General features: G+C 40.3%; 1 long non-coding RNA gene across 2 annotated transcripts; it reads left to right on the top strand.

Annotated features, from left to right (window-relative positions):
- Positions 1–218: 218 nt before the first annotated feature.
- LOC120906771 lies at positions 219–6,553 on the top strand. 2 transcript variants are annotated; one of them, XR_005740159.1, is made up of 3 exons: positions 219–337; positions 403–506; positions 6,289–6,553. It is a non-coding gene; the product is annotated as an uncharacterized LOC120906771 (long non-coding RNA). The 2 variants fall into 2 exon arrangements; XR_005740160.1 differs by having other exon boundaries at positions 409–506.
- The last annotated feature ends 2,281 nt before the right edge of the window (positions 6,554–8,834 follow it).

Here is an 8,834-nt window from a genome sequence, read left to right on the forward strand (position 1 = left end):
CCGCCGCGCGTGTAGAGGTGTGTGCCTGTGACGAAAAATGATAAATGAAAAACGCGAGAAGCGGGGTCTGAAGTCTTTCGTTGGTCACACACACATGCATCTACCAGCGGATTGCGCTACACCGAGTCTACCCATCTCTCTCGATCTACCATGATTTTTTCTGCTATCGCACTCATCCGGGTGTTAGGCATCCTCAGTCTGTCTAGAACATTCGTTGTGGAAGGATGTGCGGGAGTGATGCGCGATTTCTTGTGTCTCCTACCTTCCTTGTTTACGTTTTGCACAGTGTTGCTTCTTATTCCATTGTGGAATGATTTATCCTAGCTAACTGGTTGAGGTAAGTTTCTTGATCTCATATGTGCTTCAATGTACTATTTCAATTAATGCTTATCGTCTTCAAAGTTACAGGTGCATGCGCCATTCATCAACGTCTACCTGTTGGCATCATCAACAACCTTCAAAGAGGGCGATGGAAAGAAATTGTTTTCCAGTTTTAAAATATTAAGGTAAGTGTTGCTCTCATGATATACGCAAAACTATCCAAAGTAATACGTACTACATGCATTTTTTAGGGTAAATGTACCAATAGTGGTGCAATTTGTAGTGGTACCGATGTGTTTTAATGGATATAAAGTGTCAGGAAGGACAATTTCTGAATATTTTACCACATAGCAATTCGAATATGTTTTATCTTCGCAATCACAACCATTTTTATCATGAAATGCATCAAAATTACGAAAAAATACATATTTTTGTGACTGCTTCGTTATACCTATAATGGTGGTATGGTTCCTATAGTCGTCGTATTGTGTTCCTGTAGTAGTGGTAAACAAAAATGCATCAAAAACGGTGTACAATATCAATGAAACTTAGTTTCGACGCTGTTTTCGTATGAATAGCAAGGACTACTGCCATAATATTGGTTTCTTGCGTAATTTGATTGTAAAAAAGTGTATAAATTTGATCGATAAAACTATTGACTAACGTACTGCATCACACCTGTCGTCAACCTACACCCGAAGGAGTGTGCTTGATTTGAAGTCAATTTTCCATTCAGCCATATAAGCGAATTTTGGCCTGTTTTTGGTAAATTACCTACATAAAACTCATTTTTGTTGCTTATTTTAGTGAAACGACAGTACGACATGTCTAAAATATCTTCGAAGAAATCTAAAACAACCTGTTTTTATTGATTTTATAACTATAACCACTATAGGAACATGCCTGTTTTGTGTACCTATATTGGCACTATGGTAAAAAAACACTTAAAAATGCATAAATATGGTGAAAAGGCAAATAATTTTAGTAAAACAATAACATTTAATAACAGTTATGTTGAAAAACTAGTTATTGCGGTGTTATGTTGTCATTTAGAACGTTAACAGAAAAATGAGTTTCGTTATGAAATCCTAAGGATTCTGGAAAAATGTTGACAAATTTCACAAAATAATGGATTTTTCGGTCACTAAGTAACGGAATGGCCTCATTCAACTTTTAAACCCTTTTTAAAAGGCTAAAGAACATTTCACACTGTTATATACTTAGTTGCCAGACTACGATGTGTTCAGATTAATAGCTTTATTCCAACTGACTATTCTATAAGGTTATAAATGTATACTACGATCGTACAATAACTATTCTATATGGTTGTACATGTGTACTGTGATATCCAACATCTCCCCCCTTATGGATTCGGCATCCAGTAAGATTTGAACCGTTCTGGTAATTTGATAACTCTTCGACTTCTTTCCAAAATTGATGCTTGCTGCTCTTGCTGTTGAACAACTGGTTCATCTCCCTCGGATTCTTCTGCGTTGTCATTTTCGAAACTAATGTTACCCAATTCAGAATGATCTGGAGTTGAACAGAGTGTCTGAGATGCTAGTTCAGTATCGCTTGATGTTGTTACAGGTTCATCACAGGAAACAAACTGTGACGACGTTGATTGTTGGTCTGACGGTAAAGGTGTTTTCAAACCAAAATCATCAAGCAGTACAGATAGTGGTGTTGAAAATTCTGCCATGTTTTGCCCGTTTGCCAATCGAGATTTCAGCTGGTTGGTGTGTGATCGTACTAACTGCTGTTTTTCTTTAAGGAAAACGTTACAATTAACGTTGCCGATTTTGTCGATTACGGTTGCTGCTTCCCACTGCCAGGAGTTTCTACGATATATCTTGACATAAACAGCATCGCCCTGTTGATAACATCGTTTCACTGCCCCGTGCTTTTTGTTGTAAAATTCGGCTTCCTTCATTCTGTTCCTCGGCTTAACATTTCCGTGCTCGCTTGGTTTGAGGAGCGACGATATAGTTCGTAATGGTCTAGAGAACATAATGTCAGCAGGAGCTTTTCCATCCAAATCTCCAGATGGTGTGGTTCGATATACTTGAAGGAAAGTGGTTAGTGCATCTTCGAGAGATTCCCCTCCCTTGCGAATTTTTTTGAATACTTCGTTTCAGTGTATCCACAAATCGTTCAGCTAACCCGTTGGATTGCGGATGATATGGAGCAATGCGCAAGTGGTTGATGCCTTGACTAACGCAAAACTCCTTAAACTCGTAACTGGTAAATTGAGTACCATTATCAGACACGAGAACTTCTGGCACTCCGAAAGTTGCGAAAATTTGTTTCAAAATTCTTATTGTTGTTCTCGCAGTTATTGATCTGGTAGCGTAAACTTCCGGCCATTTCGAGTGTGGATCCACGATTACAAGGAAGTAGAATCCGTCTACTGGGCCTGCATAGTCAATGTGTACTCTGGACCATGGTTTTGATGGTATGGGCCAAAATTCCAAAGTTGTCTTTGTCGGTGTTTTCGCTGTAATTGCACACGGACTACAACATTTAACAAAATCCTCGATTTCTTTATCAATACCAGGCCAGTAAACATAGCTTCGAGCGATTGACTTCATTCGAACTATCCCTGGGTGTCCTCGATGAAATTGTTGTAGAATCTTTTTTGAAATATATTTGGTACAACAACTCTGTCACCAAACATCACGCATCCTTGGACTATTGATAATGATTCGCGCCTCGCGTAGTAAGGTTGGATTGCAGTTGGAAGATTAGTGGAACAATTCGGCCAACCTTCACGAATGAATTTGCAGACTGCTTGTAGTGTTGAGCTTGAAGCGGTTGCTTTACGGAGTGCTTGAAATGAAATCGGAACCTTCTGTGATGTATCGGACAGAATGCTCGAAAGGTCATCTTCTAAAGTCAGTGTTGCAATTACGTACTCTTCTTCCGGCTGCTTGTTTCGGTCAATCAATCGTGATAAAAGATCTGCGCATCCGAAATCTTGTGTGGACACGTATTGAATTTCGAAATCGTAATTCAACATGGTAAGTGCCCACCTTTGCAAACGGTTAGCGGTATGAAGTGGTATACCTTTTTTTGAACCAAAAATTGAAAGTAATGGTTTGTGATCCGTGAGCAAAGTGAAATGACGTCCAAGCAAGTATTTGTGAAACTTGCATACTGCGTAAACTAATGCGAGAGCTTCTTTTTCTGGTTGTCCATAGTTCTGTTCAGCGGGTGTAAGTGTTCGTGACGCGTGTTGAATTGCTTTCATTTTTCCATCAGTAAATTGATGAAAAATGACTGCACCAATTCCTGTGTTTGATGCGTCCGCAGCAACGATGATCGGAAGTTTTGGATCGTAGTGCGTTAGGAGCAAATGTGACTGAAGTGCTTCCTTAAACTTGACGAAAGCTTCCTGACACTCTGGCGTCCATTTCCATTTCGATTCCTTTTTAGCAGCTGATCCATAGGGTAACGTAATTCGTGCAGGTTACGAACGAATCTTCCGTAAAAATTCACTGCTCCAAGATAAGATCGTAGCTCGGACACATTGCTTGGTGGTGGAATCGAAGCAATTGTCTTGATCTTTTCGGAATCTGGACGAATACCATGCTTATCTACAACGTGTCCCAAGTACACAAGTTGAGTCTTGCAAAAATGGCATTTTTCGGCTTTTACGTGAAATCCGTACTCCTTAAGACGTGCGAACAAGGTGTTGAGTGAATCCTTGTGTGATTTCATATCCTTGCCGAAAACAATAACATCATCAATGAATGATCGCACCCCAGGAATATCAGCTATCATTCCATCTACGAGGCGTTGGAATGCTCCTGGTGCTGATTTTACACCTGGTGCGAGACGGTTGAATCGGAATAATCCACGATGTGTATTGATGGTTAGTAAATGCTTTGAATCGTCGTCAACTTCGAGCTGAAGATAGGCATCGGATAGATCTATGATGCTAAAGATGGTGCTGCCGTTAAGTTGCGAGACAATTTCTTCTGGTGTTGGCAATGGATAATGGTTTGCCTCCAACGCAGCATTCAATCCTGTTGAATAATCGGCACATATTCGAACACGTCCATTCGGTTTCCTCACCGCCACAATTGGAGCTGCCCACTCGGAGAAATCGACAGTTTCAATTATGCCCAAGTTTTGCAATCGAGTAAGTTCGGCATCAACCAAAGGTATTGTGTTAAAAGGTACAGGACGCTTTTGGCAGAAAACAGGCTTTGCGTTTGATTTGAGGTAAAGCTTAACCTTAGTTTTCTTGCAATGCCCCAATGTATCCTTAAAAACATCCGCATGCTTCGCTTGAATTTCTCGCATCTGCTGGTCGATCGATTCTGTTGTTAGTTGATTACAAATCGTATCGATTGGAATGGACCAAAGCTCGAATAGTTCAATCCATTCTATCCCAAGCAAGTTTAGGTTAACTGCTGTAGTGACGAAACACCTGCCTTGTTGGGTCTGGCCGTTGATGTTGATGGTGCACTGGAATTCGCCCGATAAATGGAGTGGCTTACCAGATGCATTGATGGCCTGAATCGTCACTGGTTGGATGTTCGGTGAGCCCAACTTTTGCCATGTTTGTTGTGAAATCACCGTAATATCACTTGCTGTGTCGAGCTGCAGATTGATTGTAACGCCGTTGATGGTTGCAGGAACAAATTTTCTTTTGCTGGAGTGTTGAGTGATGTGATTGACAATATAGATACCTCTGGCATTCAGTTTTCCTTGATCACTTGTTGATGGTTTCGTGTTAGTCTTCTCCTCCCCGGCAGGTTTGAATTTTGAAAAACATCCACAGTAGCCTTCTTTGTGACCAACACGATTGCATTTTCTACACTGGTGTGTCGAGTATTGGCAATCTCGAACAAAGTGCATTTGACCGCAACGCCAGCATGGTCTGCGAGGTTGCTCTGATGTTTTTGATTCTTGATACCGCTGTCGATACTGTTCGTGATGGTGATGTTCTGTCTTCTCATGTAGAGCGTTTACCGTTGTAGATGAGTTTGGCTGTTGCTCAACTATGGAAGTATCTGCTTTCAAATTGACGAGTTTTTGGAAATCGTCAACCAAATTTTGCAGTGTAATGGGCACATCTGCAGTTTCGGCATCAATGCGACAGAGTAGTCTGGCTCGTATGTCTGCGTAGGTTTGACCTTTCAATCCACAAATAAATACTAAACACTTGAAATGGTCAGCCTTCATGTTTTGGAATTCTGAATCTTCACAAGCCCGGTTCACTTTCGCCGCGTAACTAATAATGTCATCTGCTTCGGTTTTGACGAGCTGAAGACAACGGTAACGTCTGCTAAAAAGTGAACTCTGCGACCCGAAAATTTTCGATAATGTTTGCACAGTTTCCTTGAAAGTTAGCTCCTTCGGAAGTTTCGGGAGGATGTAATTGGTGTACTGGTTGTGTGCTTGTGCATCCAACTTCCTCAGTAAAAGCCTGACCTTAGCGACATCTTCGAGTTCTTTGGCATCCGACTCGAACAAATCTTCATAACGTCGAAACCATTTTTGAAAAGTTCCTCCGTTCTCTAGATCGAAAGTAAACTCGGTCATGTTCATTGCCACGAATCGTTCCGTATTATTTGTACCCGTTGATGTTTCTGATAGCTTCTTCAGAGCCTTCAAAATCTCTAATTGAATGTTCTGATTTTCGAGAGACATTCTTGCTTTTAGTTCAACTATCCTCGTCGCCAATTGTTATATACTTAGTTGCCAGACTACGATGTGTTCAGATTAATAGCTTTATTCCAACTGACTATTCTATAAGGTTATAAATGTATACTACGATCGTACAATAACTATTCTATATGGTTGTACATGTGTACTGTGATATCCAACACACACTAACTTAAATAACTTAATTACTTTAAATTTGCCCTATGAACCGCATTTAAGAGCAATAGCACCACTATTGGTACTACCACCACTATAGGTACATTTACCCTATTGGTTCATTTTTATTGACAGCGTTCAGCACAACTCAGCCACAAAACAACGCACTGGATTACGCTAAGAACCTGTCGAAACGCGCGCAGCCCCCGGGAGCGGTAGGAGAAAGGAAGAACGAGAGGAGGAAAAACTAAAGCCAGCGCGCAGCTCTGATGGTACCCCGGACGCGGTAAGAAGAAAAAAGATCGAGAGGAGGAAGAACGGTAAATTTGGAAGGGGGAGACCGTTCTGCCGTCTACACAGTGTGAGTATGCCAAAGCACGTGTTGGAACAGAGAGAAAAAGTGTGGAATAAACTGCATGCGAATGTGTGCATACACCAAATGTAAACATGTGTGCCTCATCATTTCTATAAGCAATCCGAAACGGGGGTGGAGCAAACACATTTGTATGCGTGAGGTGCAGAAGAAATCAGAGCGTGATAGTATGTGTGAACGCGATCGTTCGGGTGGAAGGTGTATATGTGTGCGTGAAACCACATTTCCACTTCGACTGCAAGTGGGTACGTAAGTGGGTACATATGAGTACAGGACGATCCCATACAAAACTTCGGCTTTTTGCAGACTGGGGGGCGAAGCAACTGCTCGAAGCGACTCGTCGGCTCGACCAGAGAAACGGTGGTAGCAGAGCACTTACGCATGCAAACACATAAAACTCGATGCTGACTAATGTTCATATTGCGTTCACGCCATCCAAAGCCTACTAACGATACACGCTAGAAGACATCATCGTCGCAGCTGCTACGATGTATACCAGGATTGGGCAGACAATGGAAGCATTATTATTCTAGGTTGTTTAACTCCATAGCCCAATCTTAAACGGCAAGCATGACAAACGGAGATAGAAAGAGAGCGAAAGAGAAAGAGATGGTAAGATGGGAGTGATTTTGCCTTTGCATCCATCGTCTTCCTCCAAAAGATCAGATTTCTCGCATTAAAGCAGAAAAACGATACTCACGAGGCTCACGACTTTCGTGCCGAGGTGTATGACTTCTTTTTTTAATCACAGTAAGTGGGTAGCCGGTCTCGTAGTACAGTCGTCAACTCGTACGACTTAACAACATTCTCGTCATGGGTTCGATCCCCAAATGGACCGTGCCGCCATACGTAGGACTGACTATCCTGCTATGGGGGTAAATTAGTCACTGAAAGCCAAGCCCACAAGTGGTACAGGCAGGCCTTGACCGACCGATAAGAAAAATTCACCCTGTTTCACAGCAAGTTTCTTTTGCTTTCCTTTTTCTGGTGAAGATAAGCTTTCTTTAAAGTTGAAAATGAATGTTAAATTTCTGCTAGTTTCTGCTTCATTTGAAACGGATTTCAAGCATTCGATGAGCCAAGTTTTGGTATTTTCTGGTTCACGGGAGCATCAAACGACAGTAAATACTAAACTAACATGAATTATAAAAACATTTCTTTACAATGAACGATCTGACCATATTGCTGATATTACCACAACGCTATATGTTTTACAGTAAGGTAAATGTAGCAATAATGATGCAATTAATATTGTTAAAGATGTGTTTTAGTGGATTTTAAGTATGAATATGATAAGTGGATTTTAAGTCTGAATATGATAATTTATATTTTTACTTAGTTTTGAAGCTGTTTTTATACGAATAGCGAGGATTACTGCCATAATATTCAATTCTTCCGCAATTTGTTCTAAAAAAATGTATGAGTTTGATTGTCGAAAAAATGGGTAATGTACTATTTAACAACTTTAGTCAACCCGCACCGGAGACGGCTCGATTTGCAGGCGATTTTTCATTCACCTAGATATGCGAGCTTTGGCCTTTGCTCGGTATTACTTACTTACTTGAAATTACTTACAGGAATCTCATTTCTGTTGCATATTTTAGTGAAACCAATACAATCCGTCGAAAATATCCTTGAAAAATGTAGATTTGCCTATTTTACTGATTTTATGACTAGAACCACTTTAGAACCACTATGAATTTACTTATAATGGAACTATGGTAAAACACTCAGAAACGCGAAAATATGACAAAAGGGCAATTAGGGGCAAGCAATAAATCAATAACATTTCATAAAAATCATGTTCAAAAATAATAATTGCGTTATCATATGATCATTGGCAGCGTAAACAAAACTATGAGTATCCTAATGAAAATATGAAATAAGTATTTTGGAAACATGTTGACACATTGCACAAAATAATTGATGTTTCGCTCACTTTGCTTAATAAATTTCAAAAAAGACCAGTTGCTGCCTTGCCTTCCTAAGTCACAGTATGTCTAGATCTGCTTAAGCTACTCATGGCGGTCATAAATCATATTAGCTGGCTTGCAAATCATATATTACTATAATTATGTGGATATCAGCAGCCTATGGCAATTTCAAATGAAACTAATATGAACAAATAGACAGATTCCTAGAATAGGACACGAACTATCATCAACGCTTTTCCTAGTACATGACACGTAAATAAGTGTGATTTTTTCTTTGGCACATCAACCGTTGTGGTTCAAGGCTTGCCTTTACCACCAGTGAGCTTGACTTATTGATTGCTATAGTTAGATAGACAGTATGGGGGCACGGTCCA

The sequence above is a fragment of the Anopheles arabiensis genome, chromosome X, assembly GCF_016920715.1.
Source record: "Anopheles arabiensis isolate DONGOLA chromosome X, AaraD3, whole genome shotgun sequence".
In the NCBI taxonomy this organism is placed as follows: domain Eukaryota; kingdom Metazoa; phylum Arthropoda; class Insecta; order Diptera; family Culicidae; genus Anopheles; species Anopheles arabiensis.